This window comes from Phaenicophaeus curvirostris, chromosome 6, assembly GCF_032191515.1.
Source record: "Phaenicophaeus curvirostris isolate KB17595 chromosome 6, BPBGC_Pcur_1.0, whole genome shotgun sequence".
In the NCBI taxonomy this organism is placed as follows: Eukaryota; Metazoa; Chordata; class Aves; order Cuculiformes; family Cuculidae; genus Phaenicophaeus; species Phaenicophaeus curvirostris.
The window spans coordinates 42,913,650-42,939,687 of NC_091397.1; the positions used below are offsets into that span (position 1 = coordinate 42,913,650).

Here is a 26,038-nt window from a genome sequence, read left to right on the forward strand (position 1 = left end):
AGATAGATGCCCCACACATGTAGTTGCCGAGTGTCACTTCCACATCACACAGTGCTGCCCCACTGTCCCTCAACTTCAGAACCAGAGTCTCCTTTAGCCCATTCACCTGTAGGAGCTCCTCAGAGATAGTGGTAGAACTCAGAGGGTTACACTGAACTTCTCTTAAATCTTACTAACAAGAAACAAAATTAAGTAATAATTACAGAAAAAAAAAAATCTACTACAGTAGTATTAAACCTGAAAAAGCTATTAGTGTTTAGAAAATACCTGCTTCAGTACTAACATTCATTATAATAACTCTTAAAATATTCACAAATAATTTATTTTCTTAAATGGATCTATTGTCCTATTTCAGTTGCCCTTCTACGCTTAAACTAACAAAGACTGAGAAGCACCTACTTGCACAGGCGTAACGCTTCAGTTATAGCAGATATGAGTTCTGGATTGCTTTACCATCAAGTTCAGTGTGAAAAGTCATTTTGGGTGCTGTTCCCTACTCAGAGGTAACACTGGATTAAAGGAAACTTCTCATCTCACTGGTTTTTGTCACCCAGGTCCACTCCTGCAGTGCTCATTCCTTCAGTCTGACTAATATAACTGCTTTTTGGCCTCACAGAGGAACAGATCAGAAGTGTGACCCAGCTAAAAACTAACTCCCAGTTCCCTGCTGCCACAAAAGCAAGGGAGGAATTCTAACCAGACCAGTTGCCTAAAACACCTCCAGTTGCACAGCTACAGAAATATGCTCAAGCACACTTCTGGTGTGGTTTAACATAGGCAGCAGTCAAAAGACTGACTCATTTATAAATGAGCTCTAAACCCATAAATACAGGGGACATTGGGTGGGGAGTTAGTTTCAGTTAAAAAAAAAACAAAACAAAAAAAACAAAAAAAACCACATTTATTTTCTGCAGAAGGGTGCCTGACTGAAAGTGACTTCAGTGTTAATCCTGCTGTTTGTCTTCTCAAGGGACTAAGAATGAACATGCAGAGTATTTCTTCCCTTCTTTCCATTTGCTCTTTTCAGAATTATCAAGCCTTAGCAACTACATAGCAGCTGGGCTGGGCTAAGCTAAGGCATACTACAAATCTATCTGTTGATGGTCACCATTAACTCCTCCTCTGACACACAGACAATTATAGAAATGGCTGGAAGTAACTCAGAATAAAGGTATCTGGCAGTAAGTTAGAAAGGCCTCGGTCTTATTTCTGTTTTTCCCAGCCCCCTCCTTCATCCCTCTCAAAAACTCAGCTGACTCCTCAAACATTCCGAAAAGACCTTGGAACTGACAAGGTCACTTTAAGCTAAATGAATCCTCACAGCTCAGCCAGCAATTCATGCATTTAAAATGGAAACTGCCCTTCATTTAACGGCCATATCCATGACTAAAGTGAGCTACAGTGATTATTCAAATACAAAGAAATTTGGTCAGCTGACCACATCTCTAAAAATCTAATTCTTTTAAAAATACCACACTTAAACGCATATTCCATTTATTTGTATGAACTCTATGACAGAAAGGCATTTATAGTTCCAGAACTAATGGGACAAAAATGCAATGGTTTTGAAAAGCAAAAAGACATACTGTCAAAACATGATGTTACATACTGTTTCTCCCATCCCCTTCTCCCACAAAGGTATTCTCGTATCAACTTGAAAAGCTAAATCATGCTGAATATCAGGACAACCATTCCACAATTTTAAGCTGCAGTATTTCCTTCCCTTCATTCCTGATTTCCAGTTGGTTTATTTTCCAAGCAAACTTCAAATGGTTCGACTTCCCAAGCACTTAAGTATCCTAGTTTGGCCAAGCCTATTTACAAAAGCCTTAAACCTTATAAAGTGCTTTCACTGAAAAGCCAGATGCTTGTGAAATCACCACTTAAACAAGAAAATACATGCAGAACAGCAGCAGCATTGTCCATGAACCAGATATATCGCCAACAGCTTAAGAACAGAAGCTTAACTACGCATTTCCATATCCTTCCAAGATAAGAGATTTGACCGCTTACCAGTAATGGTGCAGGCATCTCTGTACTCTCTGCAGTCTGGCACATCATCTTCCACTGCTTCACTCACATAGTGCTCTTCGTGAATGCCTGTGTCACAGGCTAGGACTGCATGATTCGACGGCTCCGAAGGAGGCACAGTGGCGGCCAAAGTGCGGTCGTGCAAAGCTGTGGCGTCCAGCTTGGCAGGTTTCACAGGCTTGTACAAACTGCCATCAGGGGTACCAGCACTGGAGACTGGGTCTGCCTGGCAGAAACAGAACTCTCTCTCTTTGCTAGAGTCGGCTTCAAGGAGTCTGCAAAACACAAAAGAAACAAATGTTCAATTCAAGCCGTTCCAAACAGCACAAATGAGACGAAGTATTTTCTTTCCCTTAAACTTCAGTTTAACACAACAAATTCAACAAGTACTAAAAACTAAGTAGCCTTCACAGAGCAGCTGCCTAGCTGCAATTTGCATAGCTACATCAAGTAGAAAAGTGCTACTCCATGTACAGTGCTATTTACTAAAGGGTGATTAAACATCCAGTTTTTTGCCAGCTTGGGGTAAGCAGAGTCCATCTACCTTGCCTCATTCATCACCTTTCTCTCACATCAGCCAAGAGAAAGCTTTATGTAATCCAGCTTGCTGCATGAATAATACTGCCGAACAATACAGAAATTATTAGGATCTTGTACTATAATGCTGCTAGGCTTATCCACTCCACCGGGCCACCCTGTGCAGCCCAGCCCTTCACTACCAGGCTGCCAGCTGGTATTACAGAATGCAAAGGAAACAGCAATCAAGGCACACTGGGTTAAGGGGGTGTCCAGTTACTGAGCCTGAAGTATTGCAAAGCAGCAAACGAGGAATAAGTCTCTCAAAGACAAAGAGCAATGCTCCCAGCAAGATTAAATTGGCCAGAGAAAGAATGAAAACTCTCCTATCCAAAAACTTCACCAAACCTTTTGGATAAGGGGCTAAAGGCACTACAATAACTGGCAATAAATATAAAAAATAATTAATAATAATAATAAATATAAAAAAAATGCAAGTGTTCATTACTGCTAGGAAAGGAAAATTGAATCATGGGATTGCAGAAAATCAGACTTGGGAAAGAACTTGAAAGGCAGCAAAAAAAGCCTTTATATGTTGCAGTTACAATGCATTAACAGCAGCCGAGGAACAGGCCACACAAGAACGCCCAGACTACATGGGCAAAGCAGAAAGACAGCCAGCAAGATGACACAAATGCACTGGTCTGCAAGCAGGTGTGGATGCAACTCAATACGCAAATGCAGCTACAGGACATGTGTTCTGTATTTCACTGAGAACCAGAAATTAAAGTTTTCTGGAAAATCCTAAGAAAAATGCTCTCTTTAGTATCTAGAAACATGTCCAGGTAATCTTATTTTGCTGTTATACTAAGGATATTGGCACGTTGTCTTCTGGCACTTTTTAGTAAATAACGTTATTGCTCCACCAAAGAGTGACGGTATGGCAGGAATCCTGCTGGTAAGCATCAAGCCTCAGTCTCTAAACTGTCAAGGTACAGGTTACGTATTCTAGACCCTCATACTAACTCTGGGGGAAAACAACCTTCTTATGAACAAAATGAGACATCAATAAGTCTTCCTCTATTCCTTACATTTGTATTTCTGCATAGTATCACTTAACCTGAGAATAGTTCTCATAATGTGTTTTGTAATAATCATAACAGGTACAGGAAAAGATTAAATCAAATGATAAATTTATGACATTATGCTCTCACACAGATGGCACTCTGCTGTGGCAATCGCAGAAAGGGAAAGTCACTCGAGTGCTTTAACAGAAAATCTGCAGGTTCCCCTGCAGAGCATCCATTATTCCTGCGCTACCGCAGTACATGCTGATAAGACCAATGGGGCCACTTGCACTGATTAGTTTTAAAACTGTCCCCTTTCAAGTGGTTCTTTAGAAATAAGAAGAGGGGGATTACTGATATCAGAAATTAATTGTTCAAATGAAGCTGCAATCAACACAAATCCTTGTTTCCTTTCTGCATAGAGGACAAACAACTTAAGGTATAAGCAAGAAAATCTACTGGAAACAGACTGATTGATCAAAAGGTCTCCATTCTGTCCTAGTTGCTACCACACAACTGTTAATCACAGTTGTTTTGGGAAACTGCTGGATAAATCTCTTGTTATGAAGGGCATGTCTGGCAGTAAGCAACTGAAAACACTGGCAGCCTTCAGCTCTTCTTGCCCTTCTCTTTCCTCCTCCCCATGTCCTGCCTTAGCAGCTACAGGAAGCCAGCAACATGACAACACTAAAAAAATGAAATAACACTGATAACCAAAGTGTGATACATGCGTAGAAGTCTTGAAGTGAGTTTTAGGAACCTGAAATCTTGTAACTTTTCCATGCACACTGCCATTCAACATCTGGCACATTTGATTACCTTTATTCATTCACTACTTCATCTCCCATACACTCCTCACCAAAATCAGTCGTGATCAGAATATAATGTTGCCAGTTGCATTTGGATCCTGTGTTGAGTGAGTTTCACCTCTTCCCCCTTCACCCAGCATAACTTTCACTCCAGTGAGGTACTATGGAATGGTACATTCTCCTCTCCTTGCCCTATAGGCTGCACTTCCAAGAGCTGCTGTCTCATCTCTGCTAATAACAAGTCAACATAAAGCTGCTCACATTCAGGAACAAGAAGTCATCCACGCTCCTATTTCACACAAGCTGCTTCACTGTTGGCAGCTACAGAAACTATAAACAGAGCTCAATAAAACAAACAAGCAACAAAACACACTAACATTCCCCCAAGTCAGTCTGCATGGTCTGCTGCAGAAACCTGTCTACATAGGAAATTCAACTTCTGATTAAGGAAGAGAATTTGCCTTGATCTTAAAGCCTTGTATCACGAAGGGAAGAAAGCAGGCATAAATTTCTATGCCTGCTCATTTCCATACTTATTAAATATCCTCAATTTCCATACCCACAGTGCTAAAGAGCTGTTCAGACTCTTATCTATCAATTGCACGGCATCTCTTGCAAGGCAAATTACCACCTAATTCAGGGGCACACACTTATCCTTTAAACTTTCATCTATTTCTTCCTGTTGCAGAAAACAAAACTGAAGTACAGGTGAGTGTTTTTTACCAGACTGCCAGACAGCCATGAAGGGAAACAGACACCAATTACTATGCCCATAAAATACGAAAAAGCAATAGTATTCTTTAATCAGTCTCACCTGCATATACAGTAGTCACAATAAGCAGATAATACAAATTGTTACTGCAGTGTTTCATAGTTACTCCTTCTGACACCCAAACAAGCACAATTTAAGTAAGACCATAACTTTCCTTGATGAAAATACCACACATTTTATTCTTTCTAGTCTGTAATATCAACAGCTGCCTATATACAGGATTTAAATAACTACTCTCTTCTACCTAATATGATGTAGTTCAGCATTTGCCTCAGTGGCTGTATTGCACCATTTCTATCAGCCTAAATACAGTGACAGTTTGGGGCCAATAAACAGACCTGGGTCTAAAGAAATATTTAATTCGTGATGTCTGAACTTAATTCTTCAGTGTAAAGCTCTTCACAAAAAGAGCACATTCCTTTAGGTTTATCACATAAATGCTATTTTCCAGAATGAAATGACCTGGTTAAAAAACAACCTTATTTACAAGCTGTTAAAAGGCACTTGTTCAAAAATTGCACCTTCTAAAAGCAGAGACGAGCACAGGGACTTGCACCTGCACACCACCTCTGTACAGCACCCAGATTTTGGTCTAACCCAATAAATACTGAAATACAGCATTTGCATGATTAAGAAGAGCTTAAATCCTATATACACTGAACAACATCATCACCAAATAGCACAAACTATTGTGTAGATGTACTATGATTGCAGTGTGACCATGACTTTGTCAAGAAGTACAGTGGGTACTGACTACAGTGTTACCTGTAGCAGCCTTGACTGCAAAAGCCAAATCAAAACTGCATTGTTGCTTGCCCACACCATGCTCTACTTTAAGTTATCCAACTCTAAGTACGTAGCCAAAATAGTTCAAAGCTGACAGACACGTTTGCATCAGACAACAGCCAAGATTTGAAGGTTTCAAGGTAAAGGGGAAAAAAAAAAATGCCACATCAGTCAGCTTTTTCTGAGTTCTAGCCATTAAAAAAAAAGTAGTTCATTGTTTGCTTGCAGCACACCTTGGTGGGGGAGTCAAGTTTCACACACCACATAGTTCATACCAACGTAAGTAAAATAAACCATTTGCTGTTTCCCAGCCATTTGAGATAAAGTTTTCTGCATTCAGGACTAAAAACAAATTAACCCTGAAATTAAAAACACAAATGAGTAAAAAGTAATTCTCCTTCCTCCCTCAAAAGCAGTAAAAGACATGGAACTATAGCCCAGTGCCCAGCAACGCCAACAAATGCATTTGTAACCTTGTCATATTATTCTCCTCAACATCTTGGATAGCAGCAACAGTACTTTACTGTAGTCACAAAACACATGAACTCCTACAAATAATGTGCTACCCACGAGCCACAGGCTCACCACTGTGTGGCAACTGTTAAACTTTGAGCAGTTTTTAGTTATCTGCCTGGCTCAGATTTTGTGCTTCTAATAACACTTTTATTCATAGTCAAAAATGGCAACTTGACAACTGCAAACATCTGTGAATTTAAAGAAATAACTTCCTCAAAAAAGTGGAAAAATATCTTTATAGTGCTTCTGACTAAAATCCTCCCCTTTCTTCTATGTCATCCTTTCACTATGCATACTCTTATACTTTATTTAACTATTTGGTTTAAAGCAGCAGCAGCAGAGTTAGCTGTTTTTTCAGGACAACTGTGGTACACATGAACAATTAACTCCCTTTTGAGTAAGGGAATTGTGAAACCCTGCTCCAAGATGCACTCCAAATGCAACCCGCTGCCAAACAGGGACATGAGACTTCAAATAATCCCATGGGCTACATCACTACTAAGTCTTTTGCCATCTTCCTATGACATTTTTTCCTTCAGAAAGCTTCAAACTGCACAGGTAGGTGGAACATTCTGCCCGAGGCGGCAAGCTAAATTTAAGATTAAGTAACTCACCCAAATCAGTAATGAAGATTAAGAAGCTTCAGCGCCAACAGCTTTCTTTGATCTACTCATCTATCCCTACTGATCAAAGTTTTGCTAATTTAGACAAAACATCAGGGACTAACAGAGCTTTCCACTCTTTGCACCTGCCTTGAGCTACACAGTTCCAATTCTGTTTTCTCATTTATTAATTTACTAATTCTCATTTACTAACTACTACCTGATAGCTAAACACTTCAGAGGGCTTCAGGGTGTGCAAGTTCATCCCTTTAATGCACTTGCATTTCTCACCAGAAATGTCCTTTCCGGTTTTGTACACCACTTTGTAAACCCACTGATCACCTCTATTTTAGTAAAACTTAGCAGACTTAGTAAGTTCTTTTAAAGGAACCCTTAAGCTTTTTATTTACATGAAAAAAACCCTTTCTTCAGATGCAAATGCCTCACGTATACACTGGAGCAAATCAAAGTCAGTTTATACGTCTGTCTAATCAGTGAAATAGATTAACATGCTGGTCTGCTCTCAGTAATTCAGAATACAGTCTGCAGTCTCTGTTTTGGAAAATAATCACTGAAGTGACCAAAGCAACTTCATAAGACCTGTTTCAGGCAATCTACTTGCTTATTTCTTTAATAATTCACATCTTGCATCTACAAAAGTTTGCACGTTCTCAAATTTAAAAACATGAAATTTCTTCATAGACTGGGCAGACTTAAAATCGAGTCAAAATGCCTGTGTCTGTTTAAGCTCATTTTGTCAGACCATAAAGTCAGCATTTGAAATACGTGTGTGTGTGCGTCTAAGGAAACCTATATAAAAATCACTTTTTAACTTTCAGATAAAGACTGAATTTGATCCCAAATCTTGTCCTGTGCTCTATAACGCCTTGTAAACCACAAGGGCTTGTTTTCCATTCAGGCACCAGCTTTTAAATATGCTGAATGTTGACTGCTTAGTTAAAGCTTTAGCAAGAGGGACATAAACAGTCAAAGTGTCATAGATGAATGACAGAATGTCACAAGCAGTTTATTTATCTTCAAACACTTCACACAAAAACAAGTACTGCATTTCTCATGTTAGAAGAGATCCACTCTTTTTACAGCAAATTAAAGGGACAAGCATCTTGGACAACTCTAAACCACATCCTTATCTAAAGTTTTAACGATATTTAAGAACCTTTATTCACATATCTTTCCTAGATTATACTGGAGGAAAGGACGCTTTGCTTTAACAGTGTTTCAGAGTCCAGTGACCCAGGCAGTCCCAGCAAAGCTGTCTGCTATTCCAACATCACACAGACCCTTTTACTCAAGCATTACATTACATTATGCTCAAACTATATCCCATCCTTTCCTTCACGGTGGGGTTAAGAACACTTTTGCCTTGCCAAATGCAACCTTTTCAGAGAAAAATCAACACCCAGTGGTTGTCATGCATTATGGAGCATCTTTTCAGGTATACACCTCACAAAAGAGGGGATGCTCTGCCTATGAAGCCATTAAAGAATATTTACAAGCAAAGCACTGAAGGGTTTCTAGAATCACTTTTTATAAAGCCTCATACCCAACAAGTATTACGCAGATGACGGGATCCAAAACAATACTTGACTAACTGCCAACAGCATGGCAATCTCATTTTGACTAAAAAAGTCACCACTAGAAAACAAAAGCCAGAATAGCAGCAGCATTCACCAGAAAGATGCTTAAACAATATTATAAACAGGTAAAGCATAAAACCTTACTCTCAAGCTTGCCAAAGCTGCTGCTGTGACCTCGTTTGGCCTCATCTGACCATTAAAAGTCATCAATCAAGACACAGTCATGTTTTCTTAAGAAGTAATGCAAGTCAAAACATCACAAATAAAAAGCCCAACAGAGGGGAAAAAAAAAAAAAAAAGGAAAGAAACACCCCACTGTTCTCCACAAACCAAAGTTTCTCACCACTAGGGTTTGGCCTTTTGAAGGAGCCCATCAATCTCGCTTCCCCTCAGGCCAAGGGAGAGGGAAAGCAGGCTGTAGGAAAAGCCCTGGGTTTGACCTTGGCAGCTGCGGGCACACAAGTGTGTGTGTGTGCTCTCACCTGGCTTTATGCAACACTTGCTCTCAAGTTCCTTGGGGCAAATATTGCACGGTTCTATAAATAGTTCATCATTTTGTAAGGCTCACATTACACTGGGAGTTTTTTTACAGCTCCTTCTGGTTTTATTTAATATGTAGGCCACAAAACTCACTCTCTCCACTCATGAATAAATAAAACAGTTAAAAATTAGTGTGTTCCCTCTCCCACAATGCACTGCGCTGCTGGCTGGGAGATCTTGGTAGGACACACTGTCTGCCTTGGAAAGAGAAAGTTGTTAAACCACCACCACTAGTACAGCCCGTACAAGAATGGCACCTGCAGTCAAAGCAGGAATTCATCAGGTAGCAAAATGAAGCTTAAAGACAACAGTGCAAGCTATAAACACCTCAAACACGCTTTCTATTCACACCCATGCACTGCAAGGTACTTAGCTGAGCTAGATAAATACAAGATGGGCACTCTTAAATAATCGATAAAGGGAAGGAAAGGCTCTAATGACTTAAAAAAAACCAAAGCAAAACAAAATTAAATCAAAGACACACACTAGAACAAACCAACCATCAAATCATTTGGTATTAGGGTGCTCTTGTTCTAGCATGTACAAACTCCTGCCTTGTACACAGCCAATACACAAGCAAGTACGTGAACACTAATTTCAGTACACGAACACATATGCTGCCTACCAGCGTATCTCCTCGTACCACTGAAAAACAGGCAGGTAACAAAGACCTGTCAAACAGCTCAGGTACGGTGTAAACTATTACATAAGCAGCAAACCAGGTCCTCAAATAGTGTGCATGAGAATAATAATAAAAGAAACCCGAGAAGTGTTGTTTACACACTCCAAGAGCATGGAACTCCCCACTTCTCCATAAGCCTTAAAGACTTTCGAAAGACAGGTAAGTATTAGGTACTGCTTTTCCACTAGTTGAGAGAAGCTGTGGGTTGACCAGTTTCTCTGAAAAACAGAGAAAAATGGAGAAACAAACAAAAAAACAACCCACATGCCATACCTGCTGTGTCCCAATCCATATACTTTCAGATGGAGTTTATTGCTTTGGGAAAAGCTGAATAATCATAAAAAGATTATACAGAAAAAAAAACCACAAATCAAAACAGTTCATTGAGTAAGAACATCCCATTTTTCACAGCACGTAAAATTTCTAAGAGCAATTTTAAAGATAGTCACCTCCAAGGACAGCCAGACCACCAATTCCTGCTCTGAGTAAGATGCCAAGAAGCTCTGCTTTGGCTCATTAGCATCACTAGCACTCACACCCTGGCAGCAAGCCTTCCGATGTGCTCCAGCAACTGGCATGATACAGTGAGAACCTCCCCCACTCTTCAAGGTTGTCTCAGAACCCTAGAAATACAGAGCTCCTAAGAAATTGTGGGATAGGTTCCTAACTGGCTGTTAATATCACTGGGCCTCATATCCATTTTCTTTTGCTGTCTAAGTACATATGCATGGCAGCAATGCTTTCAACCATGTATTATTTACACTTGAGAAGACACAAATGAACTGAATCCAGCTTTATCACAAGCTCTATAATTACAGCCCCCCACTAAAGCTTTCGGCTTGGGGGAATACAGATCACAGCCCTCTCAACAAAGAGAAAGCCAAACATCCAACACTCATGGATACCCAGACCTTACAAGTCACTTGAAGTACCAGTGTGGAAGAGTGACAAGATGACCAGAAATTCCTGAACAATCAGCAGTCCTGGGCCTTATACCAAAGCCTTGGTCACATGGACTTCCCAACAAATGAGACACGAGCTGCTGACTAACGTGGATGCATCTCAACATACACCATTCCAAAGCAGGGCTGCTTCCACAGAAGTTACAGGCTACAACCAAAGAGAGCAATCTCACAGCCCTTCTCAAAATGCTACTACGTGGTTTAATAACTAGCACAACTATTCTGTCATTTTCTACTTATGAAGTTGGTGTATAAACTTCAAGAATGAAAACAAGAATTTGCTGTTTAAAGGTTGCTCTGCATAACCAGTACATTACCATATACATGTGTCTGTGTTCTTGGGAACCTAGAAATGTTTATCCTAACAACAGGCTGTGGAATCTTAGGAAACTGAGCCAATAATCCATGGCTTAGTGCCATTAAAGTCAAAGTCACACTAGCAAAGGTTTTGGAGCAGAGTCTTTAGAAAATTCCAGGGGTATTAAAATGAACATGGCAAGTGCAACACTATGATACAGTCTTTAAACAAACAAAAACAACAACAACAAATCATCTTACAAGGAAGAACTACACAAGAGCACAAGCTAAGGGGTAAAAATGCAAATCAAGTGTAATACATGCTGGTTTTGCTTCATTTGTAGGCTAAGCCGTCCCACTTAAAAATGCAATGAAGTTGAAATCCAGCATTGCGGTTTTTCCTGAAGGACCACAAAAATAAAACTCTGACATCTCCTAATGCAGAATGATCAAATGGTTCCAAAGAATTCGGAAATTGTTTTTGGACAATAATTGAATCTTAAATATAATGCCTCCTAAAGTTGTCCTTTGATAAATTTTTGTATGCACATATTCTCCAAAATGCACAGCAGATGGTACTGGACATTGGATTTCACTTACTCACCAGACTCATGGCACAGGCAGTAAGAGTGAACTTGACCAAACTGCCACCTGCCAGCTCCTGCTCTGTTATAAATAAATTTTCGTTGATGGAGATCTAGACCTACTGTAAGTGGTCTAGGCAAGCCAACCTACTTACAAATCAGTCAATTCAGTTTCCCACTTATCAGCATGCCTTATGACTTATTCATAACTTAACACCAGGTCAGAAAGCATTCTGAGTATACCAACAGCCTCAGGCCAGCAACCAAACCAGCTTTCAGTGAGGGGAAACAGTTCTTTGATGAACTTCATTCCTGTACGTCAAGGACTGTTTTTTTTTTTCTTTTGTGTGTAGTCTACCACATAATTGGTAGAGTGACATTTCTCCAAAAACATTCTCTGAAAATGAAGTTTTTCCCGACAGTATCAAAAGCAACTCTTGCTGGGCAGAAAGAGGAACTTCCTTTCTACTGAATATTCAGTAAAATATTACTGACACATGGCAAAGGTGAAAGTACACAGAACAATCCGTAGGTTCACAAGGTTGGAAAACACATATCTTCATTCAACTGAAAAAATATGAAAATATCAGTAATGTTCCCTCCTCAGTTTAAAAGATGGCATCTCTCAATACAAATATATTACGATGCTTAGAAATGTCCTCCTTCAAAACATTTTTTCATTATCTAAATTTGGCAGAGCAAAGGTCTTATCAGCCTCAGAACCACGACTAGGATTCAATTCTCCTCAACTCATGCACAAAGTTATCATTCCCAATACCCAGTTTCTTTTAACAATAACAATAATATTTACTCAGATTTACTTAAGACCAAAACATCTCCTGGACTTTCAGTACACAGTTACATTTGAAGATCATAAACTCTGTAGGAAAGTATCACTAAAACCAAAGTTATTGTCTGATTGTTTTAAAGACTTTAATGCTTTTTATTTGTGCACAAAGAAGAAAGCTTCTGTCAAGAGAGTAGCGGAAGATTCAGATTTCTATATCAACAAACAAAATGGAAAGCGAGGCCTACAAGTACAATCCTGAATACAAACAGGATTTCCCAAAAGGAACGGACCTCTTTGCCTGTAAATTCCCTGTGTAAATTGCTCATTTGACATAAAAACTCTTACCTGAGCTACAACAAGTAAAAAGAAGCCAAAATGCGACAACTGAAGCCAACGCTAAGAAATGCTTTGAGACTGTACACTCTCAATTTCATTATTTAGCTCTCATTAATTTTACGATTCTCTGTCCAAGATGTTCAAGCATTAGACCTCAAAGCTTTATCACATCTCTATTACTGTCAAGATAAAATATGAAAATCTTTGCTATTCAAGAAGGTCTGGGGAACACTTGAAACTTAAATGTTGCAGACAGGGAAAACTGAACTACCTTAGAAAGGGCTACACATCATTAAAACAGCAAATTTTTAGAAAAATACTTCTACATTCTACATAGTCACTGATGTTCCTGAAATGAAGTCAGCCTACTTAACTCTGATGGTTCAAATAGGAAAGATTTTCATTTAAATTTAGTCATGCTTTAAGCACAACCAAGCTGGCATACTACAGCGTGCCTGCCTGAGGACTTGGGTTCTAACAGACTTTCCATCAAGAAATGCTGAAATGACATTGAAGAGTATGCTAAAGAGCAGTAGAGCTCTCTAGGCCATCAACCGCCCCATACAAGTAACAGTTTGGGATTTGTTTAACAAAGTCTTGGTCATCTTTTTGGTCAGAAGAGCATAGCAATCCAATCAGTTAACGCAGCAGTTCAAGCAAAGGAGAAGACCATATTCCAAAGAGAAAACTGCAATATTTCCCACACCAGGATGCAAGGAAGTAAACACTGTAGTTACTTCTACTGCAGAGTAGAGACATTGGCACAGCAGACCACCCTTACTTCCCTTGCTGTGCTGGATCCAGACTCTGTTTTCAGAAATACACTGTTTATTCACCTGTACCAAGGGCAGAGTTACGCAAAGAAGTGACTCCAAATAAATTTCAGGAACCACCTTCTGTTCTCCTCAGTTAAATATTCTGCCATCGCTTTCAAACTGCTGCTTTATAACATTCCATTATTCTGTGCGCTCTTACAGTTCTGTAAGGTCTCATGGCCCAAAGCAGTAAAGCTCAGTTTTCACACACCTGTCCTGCACCATGGAAAGAGGACATGAAGGAAAAAAAAAAAGAGTGTACATATCCCATTTTTATTATTTAACAAAAAATCATCATCAAAATACCCTACAGTATTCACCATTAGGCTGGAATCTCCACGTCCAAACCAGGAAGCACAGTAAGTTTCCTATGACTCAGGCCTAGCAAAAATTCCCTTATAAACGTCCATTGTCATCAACACCAGCAGTTGTTGACATCAAGGCCAAAATAAGCCACCATCCTATAGTTAAAAAGGCAGCCAGCTCTTAAGCAGCAGTAAGTCCCAAACAACCCCTATGGGTTGAATGTCCTGGTAGTGACAAGAAGCATCAGAACATTCCTAGCACTCTTTTAGCAGATCACCAGATTTTCATTGTAGGTCTGCAGTTCCATCACTCATGCCCTTAGTCCAAAGATGTCGTTCAGTCCAGACCCCACAGGCACCAAAATCCACACAGCTGCCTGCAAAGCCCCTGCCTGTAGCTCGAATGATCTCTGTGCAATTTGAGTAAGGAACGCTGCTCCTTTCTCAGGGGGATGAGCCAGTGCTGAAATGCCCTCTTCCTCAGTCTTGCTCTATCCTACAATGACTGTAGTAGAATCACGAACGTATATAAATAAGCAGGAGGAAAAGGTCAGCAACTCAATTTGGATCCACAACTTTCTAGGCTAAGATCAGTTGTGCAGTATGCCTCAAGGGCCAGATAAGAGACTAGCTGTCCCAGAACATATTCCAAAACTAGATGGAAAAAACACCTATATGGTCTTCCACAGAGCCGCGGTGCCTAATGAGTGCTCAACACAGCCACACAGATACAGAACAGACTATGGTTTGCAGCTCCCACCATCTTCAGATAATCCATACAAAACGCACTGTCAAGTAGGAAAAAATGCAACACAATGACTTCAACAACAGATCTCTTAACCAGTACTACATTTTGGGTTTGTTTGGTTTTTGTTTTCTTTTAACAGGTTTTCTCCTTCTAGCCTCCACACAACAGTGTAACCACATAGGTTTCCACTCTTCAAGACCTGAAGGCACTGAAAGAAGATCAGAGCTGTTCATCAGCTTTTCAAAGGCCCCAGTAAAGATACCAATTTACAGTGCAATTAAGAAACCATACAAACACCAAACAAAGCTATTACAAAGATTATTTTCTTGCTACTGAAGTGCATATGCGATTTACTGGCATGGTGCTTAGCTGCAGCAGTTTCCAAGTTCAGAAGGATTTTGTCCTCTTTCCTCTTGCATAAGTGTCAGCTTGGTTTCGCAGTCACGCATCACAAACTTGTCACTAAAGATATATGAATCTGTTCTGTTCTGGGATAATTTTTAACAATTCTGGTTAAAGTAAGGCAGATGCACATTAATGTACAGTGGTATATTCCTACAGATGGAAACAGGAAGAGAGTTTAAAGTTTACACATGCTCTATCCTTGCTCCACAGGTACCTGCTGACATGACAGCTGCACAGTGCTGCCAAGTCATTCACAGCACAAAGTAAAGGCAACTACAAAGGACACTTGCCACATCATTCTTCTGTTCCCCAGGACAGCTACCAGGGGACAGACATACGCCATCAGTCTTTAAAACCAAACATTTAATGGTTAGCCATCATAACACAGTGTGCATTCACCATGAGTTCCCTTTGCTGCAAGACAAGGGGCACCACCACAGCTACCAGGTCTTAACTGTTATGGTCGGTGTTTTTCAGACACATTACAAACAGTTTTAAAAAATAAAACAGAATTTTAGCTTAGCAAGTTTGCAAGCAATGCAGAATATACCACATTCTACATGACAGACGTGACAGTGGGCAGAAAGCACCTGACCTGACAAAGCTGAAGTGTCATACACAGACTTTTCCTATAGTTAAGCATCCTACACAAGCCAAGTTGCACCACTAGGTTAAGCTCAACAAGATCTGACAGACTGCACATATGGCACAAAAATAAGCTGCCATACAAAAGTCTCAGCAGGACCAATGCCCACCAGTCAAAAAGAAGAAATTAAATTCAGTGTTAACCAATTCTGACTGGCTCGTGGAAAGAAGACAACAGACTTTTAAAAAGATATTTTCAATTGAGAAAAACAAACCAAAAAAAAACCACCATGTTTTTTGACATCGGGTGGATGACACTACCTCAATATGAAGAGATAGTATGGTAGAGCAGATAAAACCTAACAATAAATAGTAAAAAGAGATGTCTGATCTTTCACTGCTGCAAACCTTTGATTGGATGGAACATTATTTTATGAAACACTGGAGCAACTCACACAGCCTACCTTACTTTATCTTTGGTATCCCAACAGCAATGAAATGCACATCACTGAAATGTTTCAGCTATGTGGTAGCGTTCCCAGGTATGTCATTTAGACATTTTCAACAGCTTTGAATTCCATTTTAAATTCCCTACCTGCAGATTTTATTTGCAAAGATAAACTTGGAAGTCAAGAAAAGCACATTCACTCAGTCATGCACACGGAGACTGAAACTCTAGGGATGCCCTTTGACTTTAGCACTAAAACAAACCACATGAAAAAAAAAAATTGGAAGAGTGGAGTGGGGAAAACATGGCAATGCATTTAGGGGAGTCTCACCAGCTATTCCGCCACCAGGAAAAACTAGCAGCTCTTCTGCTTCAACTTCATAATATAGCACATAATCATGTAAAATGGTGGCCCCTCTTGTTTTTTGTGCTATTTGTCTACTTCAACTTTCTTTTTGTACAATTGTTCTGTGAATAAAATAGGTCAAATTGAAGCTCAAAAGAGTTTTTTTAAAATATCAAATTTTAAATATTAAAAAGCTGCCTGGAGCTGAGTATTATGGTCAAATTAAAAGTTCCACAATTTCTAACAATTTCCATTTTCAGGGGCACTGTCTGCATTACCCTTCCCTAATTACTGTGCAATCAAGAAAAAAGTCTTACATATAAGAAACACAGTGTACAAATTAATGTAACTCCCACCTCATCCAAGCTGTCTCGGGTCAGAGCCTTTCCACTAACGCATAGAGAAGAGCAACACTTCTCAGATTCACTCTAGTTCAAAGCTGCCAGCTTATTGAAATCCAGGCAGCCTCTGAACATCATCACAGTGAAAAAGGACAGTTTCCCCCATGCAATTTTAATATTTTCACCTCAACAACACAGATTACTCCTAGCCAAACACAAGCTAAGACACCCAAGAAATGTGTCTTTTCTTTGCAAGCTACCAGGAAATAACATAGTCCAAAACAGACGTAACCGTTGGGAATTATAACATTGCCCCCCGCTCCTGCCGCCTTCCCATTCCAAACTATCGACAGCTCCCTTTTACAGCTCTCCGCCAGGACTCTGTCCCTCAGTGACCCTAAGAATCTAACCAGACTGCTAAAAATAGCTTCTCAACTACAAGACGTGCATTATCAGTGCAAAACATTTCAGCAGACCCAGTAACAGCCCCACAGCTCAGTTTGATGACATGAGAGACTGAAGAGGCAGACTTGATTTAGGGAAGCCTTTACTGCATGCCCATCCATGCCCACCACAAACAGAACAGATATTTTTCTTTCTCCAGATGACAGATACTTTACATACAATCTCAAAAAATTATATTGAAAAATGTAACTTTTTGCATTATAGGCAACACTGACTGTAAAATCTGAATATGTTAGAAACATATTTAAGTGTACTTCAGATTATCGATATTAGTTTGCCATTTAGCCATCTTCCACAATTCTTTCTCTAGAAATCTTTATAAAAAAACACGTAATAACATATGCAACATTTTGTAGGCAACTTTAATGCTCTCAACACTCAGTTATTTTTCTGACTACAAAACAGTAATTAAATGGACAGAGGGATTAAAAGACTTGTCTAGGTCACTTTTGTGTGGATATCTGTCAAGGGTTCTGTTGTTTCACTGTATGCTGTGATCGCTACAGGAAAACTGCCAGAGATCCTCCATGACCCAAAGTTCAGAGCTACAGAGTTAAAGGCAAGTTAGAGTCTCAAAAAGCTATGGAGGGCACATTTACGTCAAGCCTTGAGAAGGTAGAATGATTTTGTTAGCACTTCATCAAATTAAATAGTGCTTCAACACCAAAAATAACCAGTTGCGTACTCTCCTTTCTATCTCCAGAACGGGGTTCTCTAGTTTAACAGCAAGAATTTAATGGAGTAAAGAAATGGTCAGGCGTTCAAAAAAGCTGTACATAAAAACATTTGATTTGCATCTTGCGAGGCAGATGTTACAAAACCTCCTTCTAACACAAATGAATGCTAGAGAGTGAGGCTGCCCTTAACATAGATGTTCACTCAAACACTCATAGAATCATAGAATAACCAGGTTGGAAGAGACCCACCGGATCATTGAGTCCAACCATTCCTCAAGATGGTTGTTTCTTGTCAGCAGCAAAGCAATGCCATATTGTTCAATAAAGACAAAATATAAATAGTTCTCCCTTTCTCCCAACAAAAATGTAGTTTTATACTGACAGATTCCAATTACTTTTTAATTATGGTAAATGCAGCAAATGGAGAGACATGGCAAGAAGCAGGTCATCTTCAGACACTGTATAAACTGCCATTTTGCACCATATAACTGTTTAAGTGCCATCCAAAATTTTCAAGAAGTCTTAAAAATTCATCTTGACATGCAGCATCTGTATTTGAGACTTTTTTAACCAAAAGGAACTTGCCATCTCTAAGAAATACACAGAAAAACTTAGCAAGACTTTGAAACTTGATACAGAAAACCGTTCTTCCTTCATAGACCAGAAACTTCTGTAACTTCCACCACTCACTGCTACCAGAGGACAGTACTGTTGTGACTTACTCAAAATGGATAGAACAGAGTTCTTATGTCATTACAGTAAAAGCTCCGCAACTCGCCACAAAGCCGTGGTCTGACTCTTATTTACAACCTTACTGTTCATAGATGTTAGCATTGTTCAGAGAAGTTTAGTGGAACATTCACCACCAACTTAAACAGTTTTTAAACGTGAAGGTTTCTCATTTACTTCATCTGGGCTTCTGTAAGGATGCTGAAGTATTAAAATTCTTCACATGGAAGAGAATAGTAGCTTTCAAACTGAAATCTCCAACTGAATCTCCAATTATGAAGTTTTAAGTACAGTTAATGCAATCATAGTTCATGACATGTAAAGGCTGTAGTTTCAGAGAGTCTGAAGTGATACCAACACCTACTCCAGAATTTGAACACATGCTTCAGAAGCACTTTTTCTTGTACAGCTAACATCCCCAGCTGCTTCCACACCAACTGTATGATTTTACCACAGAAGTTTGTGGGTAAGACTGAAGAGATACTTGGGAATACACATTTTTGGGGTTTTTTTAAGTAAAGATTTAGAGTGTGGGTGGGTTTTTTTCTCCCTAAGCCTAATGTAGATTTTAGCAAAGCAGAACTTTCCATGGCTACTGTAAACACACAGCAAACCCATTCCTCCATTTGTTTTTCCCACGACACTTTCAGGAGAGGGCAAGTCACATCAGTTACACTGTGACCTTCCCACTGATGTTAAATTACGGCCATGCCAGAAACAAGAAGTTTTCTGAACAGAGTTAAAAATTACTGCTTTGGTGCTTTAACAGCTATAATTTTACATCACAGTATTGGGAAACAAACAAGCAAAACAGTGCTTAGGCACAACTTGGGGAAAAAAAAAGTAGAAATCCCAGTGAATTTGCATCTCACTAAAAAGACACTGCCATTTCGAGGCACACAAACCCAAGTCTGCCTTCTTTTGCTTTGTTTTATTTTGGAAGGAGACCACTGAGGGGGTAATTCAACTGAATTAGTTGCTTTCCTTTCAACTTGGAGGCAAGCATTTTCCCAACTGTATTCATTGTCTCTTTTCTCACCACTTCACTTATGGGAAGAAAAGGAAAATCCAGGTCCAAAAGTCACCAACACTTCCCAGCAAGCTGAAGGATACCCTGACCAGTGCCACTACTTGTTTCACCTTCCCAGTCAGTTACCAGGAGCAGTACAGAAGCAGCTTACTGAAGACTCCACCAAAAACAGGCTAAACCAGAATAAGCACCAGTATCTGAAGGCCAATTTTCCTTCATTCTCCCAGGTACCTGGAGGTGTAGTTGTACAACAGTTGCCAATATACTGCATTTCCTGAGAATAAAGAGAGGGGTTAAAGCAGGGAAGCAAAGCTTGTCTGGCCAGTAACAAATAAAAAAAAAAGCTCAGGGTCTCTTATATCAATACATGTCTAAATTAGAGCTTCCACATGATATCTGAGCTGTCTATATTAAGCCTCTCCAGCCAGTCTTCCACTAAATTAAGCTCTTGAGTGGCTTTAAGTTCACATGATTTTTAGAGCCTAACTAAGCAGCTATTCTTTCTGCATCTCCTGCACCGAAAGTTTCTGTCAGCTACATTTTTCAACTTCATTCTAGCTCTTTAATAAAATCTTACATGGGAGAAGTTAAATGATATCAGGAAGTACACCTCATCTCTTGTAGAAAAAAAGGACTTCAAGGTGGGATCAAAGTGAACAGTAACACAGTTGATGAGGAAATAGTTTCAACACTTAAAAAATCTAACATGGACACCACAAAGTAAAATACACTCCTGCCACTCTAATCCTCAGGTTTTCCTAGCAATTCCTGTACAGCCCCATGATGACTAGCAATGATTTGAAGACAAGTTCTACTGCTCTAGAAGACCACACATTCACATCAGTCTTTAAATTCATATTTGAAACAGTCTCAGAATAATTCCAACTAAATTCCTAATTAGGAGTCTAGTAAATACATTATAAATTAGGCCAAAAACTTTCATCTCTGTTTAAAGACTTCAGACTAAATTATTCTGTTCTCTTGCTAGTCTGCAGATGTACCTTTTGCTTTTACCAAAGCTCCCTTCACCCACTTAAAATCAGACTGCTCACTGAACAAGACCTCCCAACTACAGAGCAGTTTCTAACAGCACCTTTCAGAGTTTCCTCTGACTTAAACTCCTCTTCTTAGAGTCTCTGTTAATGCCATGTTTTGGGACATGCTTCACCAGAAAGAAACAAAACTGATTGCCATTGCGGTCCATGCCATACGAGTACCTACATTAAACAGCAACACCTGGGATACACAAGGAGGGGATGTGGGGAATAAAAGGAAATAAAACTTTGTTGAAAATATTTCTGAATCTAGTGTATTCCTTCAGAAAGGCTTTCTCCACTAGCACTAAAAATTGCTCAACACCTGTGCAAGGCAGGTGTTGTTCTGTATTTTAGAGATAAATAAAAAAAGGGAAGACAAATTCTCAGCCACTCTGGGGCACCTCACTGAAAGCAGACTTATCATAAAGAAACGAGAAGTGCAGCTAAGCTGTAAGTGAAAAGGAAGAATAAACTCTTTGTATTCATGGTGCATTTATGTTCCTTATCAGGGGTGAAAGAGTAATTTACAAGAGGAGAAAGTGTACCATATGAAAGTGAACAAGAAAAATCCATCGGATATATTTCACTCAAGAATACTTTATATTTTTTAATCTAATCCCTATGGACAAGGGCTCCTACTAGAATTTAAACTGCCCTTCAGTTGCAATGTAACCCTACCTGAACTAGTGGGAACAGAAAAGGAGAAGAGTAAAAAGAGCTAACAAGAAGTGTATTCTTTCTGTCTGATATGAACTCCATCCAGCTACTTCCATAATTTGCAAAGTCATGTTATAGATGCCCATACCTCCATCAAACCATCTTATTTCCTTCCATTTGGTTTACTAAAATAGCCTAAAAACAGCTCTAGTGCTGATATTTCTGAATGTGTTAAGGATTTGAGGTAATGCAGGTATTGCCAGTCCAAAGCATTTTCATAAAGATTTAAAATGTAAAGCTTTTGATTAAGAAATGTGAACTTCCTTCAGTTCAGTCAATCACAGCGCAAGTAACAGCTATTACGGGCATTGTTCCAAAGCTAAAAAGCTCCCAACCATGAAAAGGCCCTTTAAACTATTTTGGTTTTGAGATGAAATGGGATTCGTAACAAAGAACATGCGAAAAATAAATTTCATCTCAATTTCTTGGTTGAACTCGACCAGCACCAGCTGCAATTTTTTTAACAAATTCACTAAGTGTGCTTAATTCTTTTAACAGAATTTAGATACAGCCAAGTTATGAAGCAGTAAAAATAATTAGTATATAATAAAAAGTTTTCCCTAATTTGATTATAGCAGTGAATATTATAACATTAAATTAACAGGTAAGCAAACAAAAATCACAGTAACAATGTTGGGGGGCATCTAAACATCTACCCCACCTTCCAGCCACCAGAACAGAAGCACATAACTCCCCAATACCAATCTAATATTTTAGAGCCGTCAAGATTAGGACAAATTACTCTTAAAAGAAGTTCTATGAAGAAAATAGTTCACACCATCCAAAATTCATGCATTAATTTTTAACCATTTTACTTTTTTTCTGTTTTAAAGTTCTGGTTTCAAATTTAAATACAGCCAAGAAGAGTAAACTCTAACCACATCCAGAAAATGAGCTTAATAAACAAGGACACCCCTAGCACAAGTTACCTTGCGCTTCAAAGGAAACACTCATGTCTTCAGTCTTTATGTCATAGGAATTCCCATTTTAACAAACAGAATGAAATCCAGAATACCAGTTAAACAAGCATCATTAACAGCAAACTTCTACAAGCAGGCTTAAAGTTACCAAAGTTCTATCAGCAAATATAAAGATTAATGCACACGGCATATAAATATTAACACATTTCCTGCCTCTGATGGTCCAGGATTGCCAACAGAAATTGGTGACAAATGAATTTTCCTATGAATATAGGGCAATAGGAGTATCCCAAATAACTGCAGTTTCTTTGAAGCCAAAAGCCTGCAAAACTGTGGAAGTAGTTCAGCTTGCACTGATTTGCCTATCCCATTGCACGCTTGTTTACTAATAATATCATGACTTAAGATACTTGATGCACAAAGCAGTTTCATCTGTAACTTTAAAAATATTAGCTCAGATACCTTATGTTTTATTCTCCAACTAAAACCCAAACAACCTTACAGTGGCACCTTTTTAAATACCACGGCAGTCTAGTAGGATTAACTTTAGCTCATGAGGTGGGAAGGGAAAAAACAGCCCCAGTAAAGAGCCATCCTAGACCCATTCATGAATGCCCTACTTCTGCACATCAAAGCCCAAGTCTTTCCCTCTGCCCCACCAGAACAAAACCTGCATCTGACAATGCAACAGCAGCTCAGCTCAGCATTATTTGAGAAAGAGGCCAGGCACCATTACGCAGTGCAAGAGTTGGAAAACAGCATTCAACTAAACTGCAGAGTAAGCGAATCTGAAAAGCACTAAGCGCCCTTCCTTTGTCTGCATTAATTTAAAACACTGCTAGCAATGCCTCTGCACACACTATATACATACGACATTCAAAACTAAGCCCTGAGAGACAAACAGTACAGGGGATTACAGCTCTGTAGCAACAACTGCTGTACCTGCTTTTCGAGTCTTTTTGCTCTTGATCATCTGCACAGCATTCTTCCTTTCCTGATCCTTCTTTTCCCCTCCAGAATTTCACCATTGGGCTATAGCAGGCTTACTTGAAGTGTCGCTTCTATTTGCGTTTCCCCTACATAAACAGCTCTTGATGCTCTAAGGTCATTTGAATGCAATTGTAACTTTGGCTCACACACAAGTTTCCTCGCCCTCTCTTGGCAGAGCAGTTACACAAACTACCAAACTGAGTCAAAGAGAAAAAGACTACTAGACTACTCTTTTCCATCTGCTGCATTAAAATCTTCATCTTTCAAGTGTATTTTACAAAATCTACATTCTTAACCGCATACAAAATGTTTCGTTTAAGCATAGAGCAGTATAAACTACCATGTGCAAACATAATCTGGACAGAATAGATGTTAGCAAATCTTCTCTGAAACATCACATAGGCAGCATAAACAGGGAGGTGTAGAGCATCATGAAAACACTAAAAAAAAGTTTCCAGACTCTTCACAATAGTAAGATTTATCTGTAGAACAAAGTAAAGCAGGTCTTTAAAACTGCGTACATTTCAAACGACTAAGGCTTTCTGCTGCAAGTCTTGAAATATTGATGAAAGAACAAAACTATGAGCTCATCCGGCAATCATGCAAGTTATCCCACAAATTAAATCCCATTTTGTTGAAATTATCCTCCAAAGGAAAGCCAGTCACAAACTTAGCCCTTTTTAAAATGGCCTTCTTATATAGCACATGAGCTGTCACTTTGGAAAACTCCAAGTTAAGAATTCGGAAATAATTTATCATTCCTTAAGAAAATGCTGAGTGATTTCTTTTCTTAATTTCCCCTCCAAAATGGATTACAGCAGTTCTTCTCAGACAGCCCGCATCCCCTCACATTCAGGACAAGTTTGCAATTGCAGCCACCTCTTCTCTTTGCAGCTCTTTGTGAGCTGATCCAACTCTCAGCGTCAAAATAAAGGACATCTAAATATTGCCTTCCAAGGAAAGTCTGCACCAATGCAACTTTTGAATCTCTGTAGATACAGTACACAGCTCCCTCCCTGCAAAACCTTCACAAAAAAAAGAGATGCTCCTTCAGATAAAATAAAGGATAATGCAATTTTAAGGATTTCTCATCTCATCTCACTTACTAGAGGTTACCTCCCTACTTGTGTCTAACTATCTAGATTTTCTTTAAAGCTCAGTTGTCATTCAAAAGGCTTGCACCTGCATTGAGGGCTATTTACAGTGCTTGCTATTGCATCAAGCTTTTAGATGCTGACAACCCAATCCTAATCAAAAGAAGATTTCTCATTTTTCACTGTCTTCTTACTACATGAATCCTTTACACTTGTGTGCGGTTTCAGATTGATTTGCATTTAATCATCTTGCTATTCTTCACTTAAAGACAGAGCAGAACGCTACGCCTGCATAAGGTCCAGCCTTTAAGATACATAAACTACATTACTTCATCTGTGGAGCTGCAGGTATTGCCAGTGTCTTTTCACACCACAGTTTTCCTGCTTCACAACAGTCCTGACCTGTGTGGTTTTAACATATTTAAGTGCAAAAACCAGTATGAGTATCAGACTGTGGTTACAGAAAACTAAAATTCACCATATGGTGAATAGTGGATGCGATGAGGCAAGTTATATTTGCAAATGTAATTATATTCCCATGTGCAATTCTAATGCCGCATCTTAAGCTTGAACACAAACACCTACAATAGGAGAAAAAATTTAAGCCTGACAGTGAAGTAATAATATTTAAAGTAACAATGAATGAAAATATTTCACATAAAACTCTTCACTAAGAAAAATATAGTACTAGTCCTATTTCAAAGATGACATCTTCCCATCCACTAGTTCATACCACTTCGTTCCACTGTTAGATCAATAATTTTTTTTTCCAGTAAAACAGAATTTTAAAAGGCAGAGATACCAAAAAAAACTATAAGAAAAGTTTCCCTTTCTTTCCCAAGAACACAAAAAAATTAAAGAAATAAAGCAGTAAGCCTTCACCAATCAGTGCCTGTTAAAGACAATACAGAACTAACATTTGCAAAAATACACAAATACACCACTTTGGTGGTGAGGGAATGGAATAAAATACTCTTTTAAAGGCTATAATTTCAGAGAAAAATGTTTCTTTTCACCAACACACATAACTAAAAAGAAAGATTTCCTGTTCATATGCTTTGCGCACAACTTGGAATTTCCAGATTTTTCTGAAATCACGACAGATAACAGCCTGTGAAAATTCATTTTTGTTTCCAATCATTTTTCAGTCACAAATTTTACTTCTGATAACTGAGAATTTTTCAAGCAACGCTTTTCTTTCAGTTTTCTGAAAGCGTCCATGTAATTGCCATCTTCCATCTGTCTAGCCCATGCGTCTCTAGCAGCAAGAAGACTTGCCGACACTATAATCAAAAAATGACTTGACATTAAGATTATTTATCCTTTGCCAGATGGTGTCACTGTTAAATACTCAGTGGGATAAATTAGGATTTAACTCTACAGTTGACTGGCTACTAAACTTTGTGTAGACTTTCTTGGGTTTATTATTTGGCAGTTTATTCTGAAACACAAGGCGTTGTTCCAAGCATGCAACTGTGGATGTGAATTGCCAGATCAA

The 26,038-nt window shown here is 39.0% G+C and overlaps 1 protein-coding gene across 4 annotated transcripts in view; it reads right to left on the minus strand.

Annotated features, from left to right (window-relative positions):
• Positions 1–26,038, minus strand: part of TRAK1 (trafficking kinesin protein 1) — a 134,740-nt gene that overhangs the window by 84,966 nt on the left and 23,736 nt on the right. For all 4 annotated transcript variants that reach the window (XM_069859955.1, XM_069859954.1, XM_069859952.1 and 1 more), the window contains one exon: positions 2,014–2,306. The gene's annotated coding sequence lies outside the window, so the exon portion shown is untranslated. Of the gene's footprint in view, positions 1–2,013; positions 2,307–26,038 lie in introns of those variants that run through there.